Genomic DNA, 15,785 nt, shown 5'->3' on the forward strand with positions numbered 1-15,785 from the left:
CTATTTGTTTCAGCAGAATTCGAAATGGAAAAGTGCCTTTGCAAAAAATACTCCCACCGGCTGAACCATCAATGCACGATTCACTACGAGATTTCCCCTCTGTTTCAGTTCTAAATCTACATACATGCCACCTTACTGTGTGTGGCGAAAGGTTCCTCTGACACAACACCTTTTTCCCTCTTCTACGTTCCATTGGCGAATGGTGCGTGGGAAGACAGATTGTATGTAAACGTCCCTGATACATATGCACAGTAGGTGGAAGTAATATTTGTCTCAACTTTTCCTCAAACATGCTCGCGGAACTTCAAAAGCAACGCTCTCCGTGATACACAACGCGTCCCTTAGAGCAACTGTCAAATTGTTCTCGTAGTGTCGTATGTCCCATTCATCTTTCTCTACGACCTCTTCCATTTCTATAATATTGCCCTCAAGTACACATCAGGTATCGTTTTTAATAGAGAATTTGTGGTGTCACCGCCAGACACCACACTTGCTCGGTGGTAGCCTTTAAATCGGCCGCGGACCGTTAGTACGAGGTGCATTCAAGTTCTAAGGCCTCCGATTTTTTTTCTAATTAACTACTCACCCGAAATCGATGAAACTGGCGTTACTTCTCGACGTAATCGAACTGCAGACGTACACACTTTTCACAACGCTGACGCCATGATTCCATGGCAGTGGCGAAGGCTTCTTTAGGAGTCTGTTTTGACCACTGGAAAATCGCTGAGGCAATAGCAGCATGGGTGGTGAAAGTGCGGCCACGGAGAGTGTCTTCATTGTTGGAGAAAGCCAAAAGTCACTAGGAGCGAGGTCAGGTGAGTAGCGAGCACGAGGAATCACTTCAAAGTTGTTATCACGAAGAAACTGTTGCGTAACGTTAGCTCGATGTGCGGGTGCGTTGTCTTGGTGAAACAGCACACGCGCAGCCCTTCCTGGGCGTTTTTGTTGCAGTGCAGGAAGGAATTTGTTCTTCAAAACATTTTCGTAGGATGCACTTGTTACCGTAGTGCCCTTTGGAACGCAATGGGTAAGGATTACGCCCTCACTGTCAAAGAACATGGACACCATTATTTTTTCAGCACTGGCGGTTACCATAAATTTTTTTGGTGGCGGTGAATCTGTGTGCTTCCATTGCTGACTGACGCTTTGTTTCTGGATTTAAAAATGGCATCCACGCCTCATCCATTGTCACAACCGACGACAAGAAAGTCCCATTCATGCTGTCGTTGTGCGTCAACATTGCTTGGCAACATACCACACGGGCAGCCATGTGGTCGTCTGTCAGCATTCGTGGCACCCACCTGGATGACACTTTTCGCATTTTCAGGTCGTCATGCAGGATTGTGTGCACAGAATCCACAGAAATGCCAACTCTGGAGGCGATCTGTTCAACAGTCATTCGGCGATCCCCCAAAGCAATTCTCTCCACTTTCTCGATCATGTCGTCAGACCGGCTTGTGCGAGCCCGAGATTGTTTCGGTTTGTTGTCACACGATGTTCTGCCTTCATTACGCACTTTCGACACATCCATAACTCCATCACCACATGTCTCCTTCAACTGTCGATGAATTTCAATTGGTTTCACACCACGCAAATTCAGAAAACGAATGATTGCACGCTGTTCAACTAAGGAAAACGTCGCCATTTTAAGTATTTAAAACAGTTCTCATTCTCGCCGCTGGCGGTAAAATTCCATCTGCCGTACGGTGCTGCCATCTCTGGGACGTATTGTCAATGAACGCAGCCTCATTTTAAAACAATACGCATGTTTCTCTTTCCAGTCCGGAGAAAAAAAAATCGGAGGCCTTAGAACTTGAATGAACCTCGTAGTTCATTGAGCGTCTGCGTCACTCTCTCGTACCGACTATGCGATCCTGTGAAGAAGCATAACGCTTTTTGTTGTATACATCGTAGAACAGTTTTTTTCTTTTGAAGAACGCTTTTTTCATCGATGAATTACATTTGATGAATGTCTCAACATTTACATATGTAATCTAAAGCATGCTGTCTCGTGTTACACAACGAGGACCCGCAGAAACCAATGATTAGTTAAAGTAAAATATCCAAGACCCACTACAAAAGTAGTATCAGGACGCAGTAATAAAACATACAACCTCCGAAGAATCGCATGTAGGCCAATACCGCCTTGGCCAAAGTAAATGTAACGTATTACATTTGTTCTATGTATATACAAACAATCAAACAATGGCAACTCCAGGTAGGGATATCAACAATGTAGGTAAAGATAGACAGCTACTTACTGTAAAGATAACACGCTAAGTTGCAGACACACACGACTAAAAGACACTGACAGATGAAAAGGACAACACATAGCATTCAGTTTTAAACTTGGCTGTCTCAGCTACCGTTTAGAAGTTTCAACATAGGAATCATACAGCCAAACGACTGGTGGCAAACAATTATTTGTAGCAGTTTGCTGTGTGATTCATATGTTGACACACCATTCATTCTCTTTTTGCGACGCTTCAAACAGCAAGATGTCGACACATGCGATAAGAGTGCCAGAGCTTAGACCCTGATGTGATATGTGGGATGGGTTAATGATATCACATTTACACCAAATGACACCATAAGTATATCCAACGCCATCATTGACGTATCACACTATTAGAAGGTGGTCAAAGTCCACCTTACCCACATTTCACACCTTCTTCTGACACCACTGCAATGGAAGTCGGAACTGCGACACCCAGTAAAACATATCAAATGAACCATCGCCCAGAATCGACACGAAAAAGCCTTAGTAGATGGCATAAAGTGCGTAAATGAAACCACCTCTTCCTATATGTGATTCCCTCATATTCCGCAGACGAAAACGATAGATTTCAGTGTGGTGAGCAACAGGAGACGTTCTCGAGAGCCTTTCACACTGCTGACAAACCCAAAATGCTTCAATCATTCACGAAGGATACCAAGAGGCAGCAAGCCCATTGAACATATCATTGGAATGTAGTGGGACAGTAGTGTTTGCTTTCGTATACGTGGAGGAACCACTAGGATTCTCCGCAGGTCTTCCCCCATTTCGCATCGCTATTTCTCTGTAGAGAAATGCATCATCTGCAAAAATGCTCATCAGCTATCAGATTCAGTATCTTACACCGTTGTGGTATAGTCGTGATGATGTCTCTCGAGGGCACTTCCTAATACGTGAAGGTATAAGTCTTAGACGTTCTAAGGTAAGAGAACTTGTAACGGGAGGAATAGAAATATACTAGCGTTTGTTAAAATTGTAGCATCAAATATGATACATGCAACTGAAATGAGAATGATGCCGAAATGAGAATGATGCCATGGATTAGGAACATGAAAATAACGAAAATAATTTGGATTACATCACCGTATACGATATGTGTCTCTTGAAATTGAGAATTCTGTCCACAATCGGCAGTACATATAGCAGAATCAGACTCTCTGAAAGACATGGAATGGAATCAGATGCGGACTGGATATAATTCTGGGCAATTTCCTTCACGGTATCTGTATTAAGGAGAGTTGTTAAAAATCCGCTGATGTCATACACCGAATAACCGCGTCCCTTACGTATTCGATGGGCGTCACATCGACTTTCAAGGCAGGTAAGCATTGGTGGCTGTAGTTCTTCACAGAAAGCTTGCTTACGCTCTGACTCGTAATGGCCGGATGGTGTTAAGATGATATGTGGAGTTGTGTGTAGGAAGGAAGGGTAGTTCTCGGGCTGTATTCCCTGCTTGTGTTCGCTTTTCAGATTGCCCGTAGTACCAAATAGCCGATAACTTAAGTGGTATCCACTTCCGTTTGTCCGCTATGTCAGTCACAAATGCAGGTGACCAGATTGCGGTCACTAAGGTAGAGTTCATCCATCACTGTAAGATTTCTTCTGATTGGTACGCTGATTCATCGCAGTCCCAAGCTCTTTGTTTTCTGGAAATGGAAGCCGACGCAACATATTGTAAGCCACACTCCAGGTCGTGACGAACGACGTCAAACTGTAAACATAGTTCCTCAAACAATCGTCTAGCCGACATTGGACGAATATGTGTGAACTGCTGAAGAGCTGCAAGCAAATCGGCAATAGTAGACTGTTGTGCTCACTCTAGATGATCCACCAGCTGCTCGTCTCTGATTTCCTACTTTAATCGCTGTCGTAGCAGATCACCCTCTTGGAGACGAAGTGTCTTGTACGGTAAGAATATCTATTCATTCCCATTTATTATGATTTCTGCCCCACACAGTTGTATTTAATTTTTTATTAATAGCTATCAGTTTCGAAGCGCTCGGTGCTTCATCATCGGGCGTAAGTTGTTTCATCAACGTACTGCGACAAAGTAAAATACGTAATTACATAATCATGGATTATTATCAGTTATGGATGTGCTTTAACGGGCAACATTTACATTGATGTTGGCAGTTAAGGCGTGGTTTCATCAACCTACTGTGACAACGTAAAATATATAATTTCATAATCAAGATTGTTATCAATTATGGATGCACCTTAACGGACAAAATTTGCAGTCATGTTGGCAGTTAAGGGGGAGCCATACTCGAAGATTGTGAAACAATGTATTAGCATGATAAAAAAGTTTCCTTTCGAAGACCACAGAGTCCGGAATGGGTATTCCAATCAGGCAAAATCGCCGTGAGGAGGGAATTAATCATGGCACCGAAGTACCGGGCTGAAGATAGCCGTTAGTAAAACACCGTGTCCTAAAGCATGAAGAAGTCCTAATTGCCTGCTGCACATCCTCATTGGACAGAAATCTCCAGTCCCTCAAGATGCTTTTTCAGAGACCGAATCCTTGATAATCGCAAAGTAGGAGAAATCAGGACTGTAGGGTGCGTGCTCTAGTGTTCCCACTTTACTTGGCGTACCTTTCACTGCACGATATTTGTGGTATAGAGACATGTGTTATCATGAAGCAGAAGTACCCCTTGTCGCAGTTATCTACATCAGAGGTTTTCGACAGATATGCCGCCCCGTAACATTCTTCATTCTCCGATGTATGTCTACCGGCGTTTGTCCTTCAGCAGCGTAAAAACTATAATTTCATGTTGGACTTACTTAGATGCATTTGGTAATAACGTCGCCGTAGTTTACGTTTCCGCATTTGCCGCACGCATCTCGGAATGACAGGAATGCCTCACTAATTTCTTGTCTACATGTTGGTGCATACATAACCGCATCGGAAACGCGCTACGTTGCATATACGCTGTTTGATGATCCCTTATGCTTTCTGGTTGCACAGTACGCCACACTCCTCACGTGTGTCTGATGGTGAAGCAATGAGTCTTCGAAATAGAAATCAATAGCACTTAGTACACAACATTAAATACAACAGTGTGAAACGATTATCATAATAAAGATAAGAAATATTACATCACTCTGTGCAACAAATACTGTATCACCTAACGTCGAAATTTCTTTTACTAATTTCCAGGATTCTAGAAGCATGACATCAGCAACTGTATGGTTTAGGTTATCAACGGCAGAGGACCGTGGAAGTTGCAATATTACATTTCTTTTCACTTGATAACTAGTTTAGAGCCTAAACTCATCATTAAATCATCTTAAAAAACAGGAACAAAACAGAAAGCACTTTGTAAATTACAAAAACATTGCCACAATATGAAGTTACCTTATGACACATGGTACACGTCACTATGCTAGGGAAAAACATGAATTTCAACAACCATATCCCTGTACAAGGTCTGATCAAAAAGAAAGGAGAATTTCTGTTTTTCTTGAAGTATCATTATTTAATAATCAACATCAACTATGTCCCCATCAAAGTAATCCCCATTAGTTGTAATACACTTGTGCCAAACGCTTTTTACAATCTTCGTAACACTTCTGGAACTCACTTTTCGTTATAGTGTTCACGTCCGTTGACCATTCAGGTTTTTAAATCACCACGGGTTACAAAACGACGTCGTTCCACGGTTCTCTTCATCCTCTGGAATAGAAAGATGTCAAACAGGAGTATTTCAAAGGCATACGGCGACTGAGGCAACGTAACCGTTTTGTTTCTTGCCAAAAATTTACGAAAAGCTTTGAGGTGTGATAAAGAACATCTTCGTGATTCAATTTCCACGATTGTTTTGTCGCAATTCTGGTCGTTTTCTTCCGATTGCTTCACAAAAACTTACAGGTAGTACACCTTATTTACCAGAAAATCTAGATCCCTTGGATTGGGGACAGAGGGCAAGGAGCACACGGACTTTCGAAAAGCAACGGGTTGTGCTGGATGAATCAGTTTCCGTCATGTTGTGCAGTTATATTTCGTGGAGACGATCCGGTGTAATACCATAGAGATGTATCGGCGGAACTCGAAAGTAATAAAGTAATTTAAAAATGCTTAATTAAGAAGCTCATTCTCAAATATTGTGTTATTTGATGTAATGAACAGGAAATTGAATTAAAACTGGAGGAAAACTTACAGATACTCCTGGATACCAAAAGTAAGTAGCAGCCACAAAGTGTGCGAACCTTCTTTACTGGTAGAAACAATGGTACCTGGAGTATCTAAAATGACTACATACTATGTAAGTCTTTTCGCTTTACAAGTGATTACGCATGCCTTCATTGCAGAGACTTGCAACTGTATAATGCTCTGCTTTATGCACAGTTTTGCAGCACATTAGATGACAGTTTACCGACATATTCTCACTTAATTCTCGAACTACCAGGTTTTCAACACACAGTAAGTAGTTTGTGAACTGAGGGCCATTTCTTTAAGATTACCAAGTCTCTTCCAATTTCATCTAATACTTAACTAACAAAATAATAATTAATATTACAGACGAGAAAATTTTACGTTCATAAAATTAGTTTAAGCTTTGGAAGATCATTCAACTACCAGACATTCTTCCAAGAATTTTGCAAAATGAAATCACTGCAGTTCAATGACGAAATGTCAAAAATAAATAATTTGTGCGTAACTTTAAATGAGTGCATGTGGAAACTCACTTGAATATTAAGTACTTTTTCACATACCTGACCAAACGACATTTGAACGTAATTTTTCCCCTGACGTCGGTGTATACAGGATGTCATGTTTTGTGTACTTTCCAAAAAATGATTTGGATCTAGGACCTACCAGTTTCTCAAACTACATGCTTCCTCCTAATAAAGCATCACATAAACCACACAAAAAATGGATTTTACTCACCAAAACTAAAAAAAAGAAAAAGTTTCACTAACCGTACATAGCAAGGAGTGATAGCAGTGAAAGAAGGCACGACGTTGGGACCTATATTGATTTCTCCCCACTTCTATAGAACTAATTTTGTTAGCTTCAGCTCGCTAGGAATTTTTCGTACAGCGACAAAATACACGAAATTACTCAAGATCTGCTGTTTAGGCGTAATCCGTATGAGTAACATCTTTAAAAGGTGCCATCACGCGGTTTATTAAAATATACCCACTGAAGCCTAAAAAATTGATATAATATCCACTATAAATCTCTAAATTCTTGTTGTTGTACAACAAAATCTTCGACATACGCATTAGTCCTCATATTGCCAAAACATGTAAAAAATGTACGCAACACGCTTTTTAATGGAAATCTGGGCCACTATTAATAAACTAATAAACATGGCTGGTGCAGTTATGCTCGGCGGAACTCAATGACAGGGCATTGCATCGAATCTCATCGGACGTTGGTCATAGTTGTGCTTGTTGGTTATGTCAATTAACATACCAGCTCTGAATTATTAATGTGCTCGTGTGATCCGCATGTGCAGAGTAAAGTCGACGGCTCAACTCTGATTTATGTTGTTGAGATCAGTACTGGTATTACAGGTAACTATCCAGATGGATTATAGCAATACTTTGATAAATGTGGAGGAACAGGTGTAAGGTGTAGAAGCGGTTTGTAATTCAGGTAGCTACGTAAGGGAAGTCGTAGACCAAAACATTACTTTTTCGACTGTTGGTCTACAGAAAGTGATGTGATGTTTACAAAAATACAGGTAGAAACACGGACGTACCGAACAGCGCATGGTGGAGGGTACTTTGTACCTGTATTAGATACCCCTGTGATATTAAGTAAACTAATTGAATGGAGGATAAAATAATGTTTTGTAGTATACGTCTTTCTTATACTTCGGCGTTGCTGCGGGTGGCTACCTGAGAAGTTCTCCAAACTGTGCAGCACATCTGTATGTACATAATAACCTATTACGTAAATTTATTTTGGCTCAGATGTCTCTTATCTTAGTTAAAATAATGCTCTTTTCAAGAGGCTAGAAACAGCAGCATTCCTCTTCAATAAATATAGCTGAGTATTATTCTCTGTGGGTAAGTTCATTAAGGAAAAGCAATGTGGTCGTTAACTTCTAAGTGTAATCTTCTGACGATTTGAGTTGGTGAAAACGGATCGCTGACGTCTCACATGCGTCAAAATGTATTTCACGTAAAGGAATTCAGTGGGACTGCTTGTATACGTGAAGACAGTTAGGCTCTTTTCCAACTGTTTTTTAGCAACAGGCTGCTGGTATACGTCTTCTTAGAAGAACTAACGAAGTGTGGAGTTCATCCGACAAAATTAGTCCCCTCTAGTCGGATCGCTTAAGTATGTATAGAACACGAAAAAGGTCAATCACAGTGTACGTGCTTATCACAAGGATTTGATTCGTAATGTGATAATTTATCTTACAACATCTCTTTCACCTGAAATATTTATGTTCTGACGTGTTACATATGTTAAATTATCTGAACAACAGTAGAGAGACATGAAGCGGCTTTGTGGAAAACGTTTGGCTGTAGGAACTGTATTGGGCCTTTTCCACGTCCCTGTAGCGACCGGCCGCCTTTACAGACAACGAAGGTGAGCTTTGGCGAAAATTCAGTTTTAAATGGCAGTAGCGGAGAAGGAATGAGATTGACTGAATATGCAAGGTACAACAGGAGAGACTCGGAGAACTGTAGAACGGTACACTAGATATTTCTCTCTAGTTACCTACTTTTGTAAAGGTAGTGTAGTACATTTTTGATGATACAAATAAAATACATCTTAGAGCCCATGAGAGACATGATGTGCTTAAGAGGATAATGTTGTCCGCTATAGAGGGATACCAGATTTACGAAATTCTTATATATTGACAGCACATTACATACTGATTCGTAGGCGTGCCAACATTTGAGCAATAAGAATATTATCAAGAAATATTTCTTTCACGAAGTGGTTCTCAAAGGTGAAGACAGCAGAAACACAGTTTACTAAATTAGTAGCGATCTCGTGTGAAAATGATTTCTGGTAGTAAAAAGTTTTTCGTGTAGTAACATATACAAGATTTTACCAATCACTTGTATGATCCTGACGTTCCAGTCAGTTGTATCATTTTGTCAAATACAGGGTGGAACGAAGTGGTATTGTAAAAATTTTCAGGTAACATTCCTCACACAGAGAGCAATAAAATCTATTATGTTGACATGGGTTCGGAGACGCTTTATTTCCATGTTATAGCTCATATTTTACTCTTCTTCGTAATCACATGAATCATGACAAACACAAATGATTTGAATCATACTACTTAACAAATAAAATGCAAAAATTTATGCTGAATATTTCAAACAATGGTGAATACAGAAAGAAATACTGACAAGAGAGAAATCACAAAGTGAGGCTCAGAAGGTTTAATTCTGGGTTCACCACTGTTAACGTATTATGGGATTCGAGAATTCTCAAACAGTTGTGCTATCACGTTATCAGCAAATATCTTTCATCTTCATCCACCTGAGCTCAACAGAAACTTGCTATGCATTCTGAGGAATAATCATCCTTTTCTACCAGAACAGTAGTCTTTATGAGTGCGACAAAACATGTACTTCAAGCACGATAGAGCTCCTTCCCCCCCCCTCCCCCTCCCTCCCTATTTCAGTGTTAATGTTAGTAGACTTCTAAATAGCAGATTCCGTGACAGAAATGACTAGTTCAGGATCGACCAATTGCTTGCCCACGAGGTTTCCAGACCAAATATTCTCTAGAGTTATTTGCCGGGGAATTTGAAAGATATCGTGTACAAAACCCCGTTACACGATGTACAGAGTCTTCATGTTTGTATTGTGGTACGCTGTGAAACATTACTCAGGTTTCCAAAGATACATCAGCGCATCAGCGATTCAATGCGTCGGTGGTGCGTGTATTCTTCCGAATGGACGGCCATTTAAACAGTTTACTTAAAAAAGTGTTTCATAGTATGCTGATACGCTATTTTCCTCTACCTCTGCATGACTACTCTGCTATTCACACTTAAGTTTCCCACGATTTATGTGCTGAAGGATATAGAAAAAAAAAATGACTCTGAGCACTATGGGACTTAACTGCTGAGGCCATCAGTCCCCTAGAACTTAGAACTACTTAAGCCTAACTAACCTAAGGACACCACACACATCCATGCCCCGTAGCGGTCGCGCGGTTCCAGACTGTAGCGCGTAGAACAGCTCGGCTACACCGGCCGGCTGAAGATTATAGAACCTGAGCTCTAATACGCAAATATAGCGTTTCCGGAGCAATGACCGTCTAACACATTTTCTTTCACTACTTATAAGGAGTATTTTCAAAGTGGGCCATATCTTTTCGATACAACCTACAAACTCTTTCATTGACCACATGCTATGACTGTAGCTATTGCTACTGCTATTGCTTGTATCAGATTGACAATGCACCATGTCATGAAGTAGAAGCTGTTAATTAATGGTTCGTGAGCAATAACATCCCCGACATGGACTGGCTACCCCAGAGTCCCGACCTGAACCAAATGAAAGGTCTTTGGATGAGTCAGTTAGAGGCGCCATGTCACTGTCTGCGGGGCCCCTCCCGCCGGAGGTTCGAGTCCTCCCTCGGGCATGGGTGTGTGTGTGTGTGTTGTTCTTAGCATAGGTTAGTTTAAGTTAGTTTAAGTAGTGTGTATGTCTAATGCCCGATGACCTCTGGAGTTTGGTCTCTTAAGAATTCACATACATGTGAATTTTTTTTTTTTTCCAACTTCGCTCCAGAACTCATCATCCACCGTCACTACCGTTTCTTGTGTCGACTCTTTGGGAAGCATGAGCTGTCGCCCCGCCACAGACATCCAGACGCCTCACTGAAAGTGTCACCTGCAACGTACAAACCATCTTGAAGGCGAGCGGTGGTTACATCTCACATTAATATGTACTAGTAGGTCTCTGGGTAGTTCTGATTGGACAGTGTATGTATAGTCAGTACTTAGCTACGGAAACATTTTTTCTGATAGTGTGAACATATAGCAGAGAACCGCCACAAGAAGAATAACTGACGACAGTAATTACGGTCTTTAATGAGTTGTTGAACAATTCTTCAAACACATCCCGTATCTTAAGAAAAACTTCAGTTATTATTGTTTACACTTATCAACAGAAAGAGAAACAAAAATCAAAACAGAATTTTTCTATCAGATGTATTTCTGGCAATGTGGGTGAACGGGAAAGACGTAAAAACTCGAAGAAATATTGAACTCCAAAATTTTGTGCCGAGGATTTACATTTACTTTTTCACAAATAACTAATTTTTTGCAATAGAATAAGGGGAATGCTTAGCTGTCAACCCGGAGAAGAGGCTGTCAGTATTTACCTGGCAAAGATGGAGAGGGGTGAGGGAGTACGAAAACGCACGCCGACCGAAAATTTTTAAAATTAGAAGCCTGATGAAGCCCTTTATGTGATTCTTTTTCAACATTTTCCGACCTTAAATAAAGAAGATATATTTAATTGATAATATTTTTATTTTTATTTTCATATTAAAATTCATCCAAATTACTTTCAATAAAGTAAAACTTTTTCACTCTTACTTTCACTCACACATCTGCAGCTGATGATCTCCTGCACATCTACGTTCACTACTGACACACTCATTTCTGCCTCATAGAAATTGTAATTTTTGTTGCAGTCACCGCCGTTTCATATGTTGACAGCTCACGTAACTTACCGCTGACAAATTTTTCCAAACTCAGACAGCGAATCTTGTTGTTGTTGCTGCGGTTTTGGGAAAGAAGAGAAATATTTTATTTATTTATTTTGGTAACTATGGTTCCGAATAATCCAGAGGCATTCCTTTGTCTCAAAGAGCGAGAATTTTTTAAATTCTGCTTTTTATTCGCAGGATTCTCTAAAGGAATACACGTGAAGACAACACGCAACATTGCAGACGGAGCAAAGACAAACGCTGCGTAGCGGCATTTGGTAGTAGTAAGTAAGGGAAAATGTACTTTTGATCTGTACCGACACAGCCGTGAAACACTGGTTTTCTGTTGTCAACATGTTGAAAACACGTTACAAACATCAGTAGTCACGTACTTGCAGTGTACAACGTTGTAGAACTTGTTTTGAACCCAGTGAAAACGTGCCTTTAGTGGGGTAATCTTCTGCAGAAAGGTTTACTGCGTACTCATGAAGGAAATCATTACAATCTCTAAAATATTTTAGTAGCTATAATTAGCGAAGTGTAAACAGTATCTTTTTCGATTCTTTGGAAATTTCGAATTGTAAAATATCTATTTTCGTAATTTTATAGTAACGTCCCCTTACTTCGTAATTAAAGTGATAAATACGGACAATCCATAATAGTTGGCAGCCATGAAACAGAGGGCCCTAGTACTGATCAACAGGTTTCATATATTACCAAAGCAATCAGTCTAGAAAAGATTACAAACGAATATCTTCTGATGTTTATAAACAGGCCATAGGGTGGATACGATCGAGAGAGAAAAACAGGAACCATGATAATTGACAGTTACCTAGCGTGTTCGCAGTATAGCTGCTAACCACCGGCCGGCAGTTCACCATTTGACCGCGTAAATTAGGAAGGCAATTTGTGAATGATAAACGTCAGTTTCGTCACCATGGTTCTTACCTGCTAGTGGTGAAGTTACGTTTGACTGCTTCACTATAGCAAAGACGTGTGCCATTGTTGGCCATGTGATCCCGAAGAGCAGATCGGTCGCGCCGCCTACTTGGAAAGGTTCTTCTATCCTTCACGCACAATGGGCCCAATCTTTAGCGACGTGTGAGAGTTGTATGTTTAGGTGTATCTGATGAGTGTGTGTTTGTGTGTGTGTGTGTGTGTGTGTGTATGTGTGTGTTGTGTAATATCATGTTTGAGTTGAATAATGAAGAGAATGGAGAGGGGAGGCTCGCGCCCAAAAGAGGACCGAGCGAGGTGGCGCAGTAGTTCACACACTGGACTCGCATTCGGGAGGACGACGGTTCGATCCTCCGTCCGGCCATCCTGATTTAGGTTTTTCCGTAATTTACCTAGATCAATTCATGCAAATGTCGGGATGGTGCTTTTGAAATGGCATGGACGATTTCCTTCCCCATCCTTGCCTATCCGATCTGGTGCTCCGTCTCTAATGACGGGACGTTAATCACTGATCTCTTCTTCCTCCCGAAAGGGGAACAGAACCCTTCCGTGGAAAGCGTCACCTTCTATTGGCACTCTATTACGATATAACGCTCCTCTGTCCTGTTTAGAGACTCATTCCTAACAGGGAAACAGCACACTTCCGTGGAAGGCACTATTTTCTGTTTATGATACTTCCGATTCTCTGTTCATATCGTATGGAGTGACTGTATATTGGTGTATCCTTGCACTCTTAGCCTCGGCCTTCATACAAAAGAACCTATTAAAGACTAAATGTGCTCACCTTTCTAGTGGAAATTAAGAAACATAGAATGACATGAAATTCCCCACCCCCGCTCAAAAAAAAAATTAAGATATTCTAATATTACTTCTGTGCCTGGGTAGGTTTCCGCGTGTCAATCTCGCTTAGAGATTCTTAACCATAACTTCAATTTTGAACAACTTATTTGCTAGTCAAAATATCACACTTCAAATTAAGTTAGCTCCTTAATTCTTGCCAATAACATTACATAAATATGAAATTGTAGTTAAATCAAGACCCTACGCTGTCAACAGGCGTCGATATATATCAACTATCCGGCTTTCGACGTGACAATCTACATACTCAGTTAAGGATACGGAGGAAGTTGAAGAGATACGTTGAAAGATGTAGACACATACAGCGTAACATAACATCCTCAGCATTTTTGGTACTCGGAATTTCATTTTGAAATTTAATCATCAACAGTGTATCAATCACTGTTAGCTTATCAACACCTACAAATGTTGGAGGAAAAAAGAAGATAAACAGGTCAGTGTTGAAAGGTCCCTCGTTATCGTTGCGCTAGTTCTTCCTCGCGGTTTGGCTCAAGTACCCATATGTCACGTATACACAGTAAGAGGAAGAAAAAGACAAGAGGCACACAAAGAAGGAATTTATGAATGGGACGGAAATCGGTAGATTTTACTTGCATTTACAGAGAAACATATGGTTACAGTCAGAAGAATTGCGTGATTTATTTAAGAGAAAGAGCTTCAAAAATTGAGCAAATCAGTGACACGTTAGTCCACATCTGGCCCTTATGCAAGCAGTTACTCGTCTTTGCATTTATGGATGAAGTTCCTGGATGTCCTCCTGAGGGACATCGTGCCAAATTCTGTCCAATTGGTGGCGCATTAGATCGTCAAAATCTCGAGATGATTGCAGTGCCCTGCTAATAATGCTCGAAATGTTCTCAGTGGGGGAGAGATCCGGCAATATACCTGGGCGAGGTACAGTTTGGTATGTATGAAGACGAGCAGTAGAAACTCTCATCGTGTGCGTAAGGACATTATCTTGCTGAAACGTAAGCACAGGTTAGCTTGCCGGTAGGGAACAAAAAGAGGCGTAGAATATCATCGACGTACGACTGTGCGGTAAGTGTGCCGCTGATGACAATCAAAGGATTCTGCTATAGAAACAAATGACAATCCATGCCATCGGTCCTGGTGGGGGGAAATAAATACAGTAGAAGACTAATGGGAAACTGTAAGAGGTGAAATAGTGAGGGCAGAAAAGGTGAAATAGGTAAAAAGACAAGGCCTAGTATAAATCCTTGGATAACACACGTTGAATTTATCTGACGAAAGAAGAAAATTTAAAAATACAGGAACCGAATCAGGAGAGATTGAATATGAAAGTATAAAAAATTGAGATTGATAGGAATTGCAAAATAGCTAAGCAGAAATGGCCAGAGGACAAATGTAAGGATTTAGAAGCACATTTCATAAAGTGAAAGATAGATAACGCCTACTTGGAAATTGACGAGGCCTTTGGAGAAAAGAGAAGCAGCTGTAAGGATATCAACAGCTCAGACAGAAAACCAGTCCTAAGGAAAGCTGAAAGGTTAAAGGATTATATAGAGCGCCTATACAAGGGAGATGAACTTGAAGGCAAATAATAGAAAGGGAAGGGGACATAGGTGAAGATGAGAGGGGAGACATGATACTGTAGAACTCTGAAAGACATAAGTCCGTTTTGACTTAGATGGCTCCGAGGGTAGATGATATTCCGTTTGAACTACTAATAGCCTTGGGAGAGTCAGCCATAACAAATCTCTTCCATCTTGTGTGTAAGCTAAGAAGGATGCAGTAATTCCGGTTCCAAAGTAAGCTTTTGCTGACAGGTGTGAATATTACCGAAATGTCAGTTTAATAAGTCATGGTTGCAAAATGCTAACATGAATTCTCTACAGAAGAATGGAAAAACTTGGAGAAGCCAAAGTCCAGTTTGGTTTCCGGAGAAATGTAGGAACACACGAAGCAATACGGACCCCACCACTTATCTTAGAAGATAGGTTTAAGACAGGCCAACCCACATTTATAGCATTTGTAGACTTAGATAGAGCTTTTGGCAAGACTGACTTCAATATTCTCCTAGAAATTGTA

The sequence above is a fragment of the Schistocerca nitens genome, chromosome 1 (genome assembly GCF_023898315.1).
Source record: "Schistocerca nitens isolate TAMUIC-IGC-003100 chromosome 1, iqSchNite1.1, whole genome shotgun sequence".
Taxonomy (NCBI): Eukaryota; Metazoa; Arthropoda; class Insecta; order Orthoptera; family Acrididae; genus Schistocerca; species Schistocerca nitens.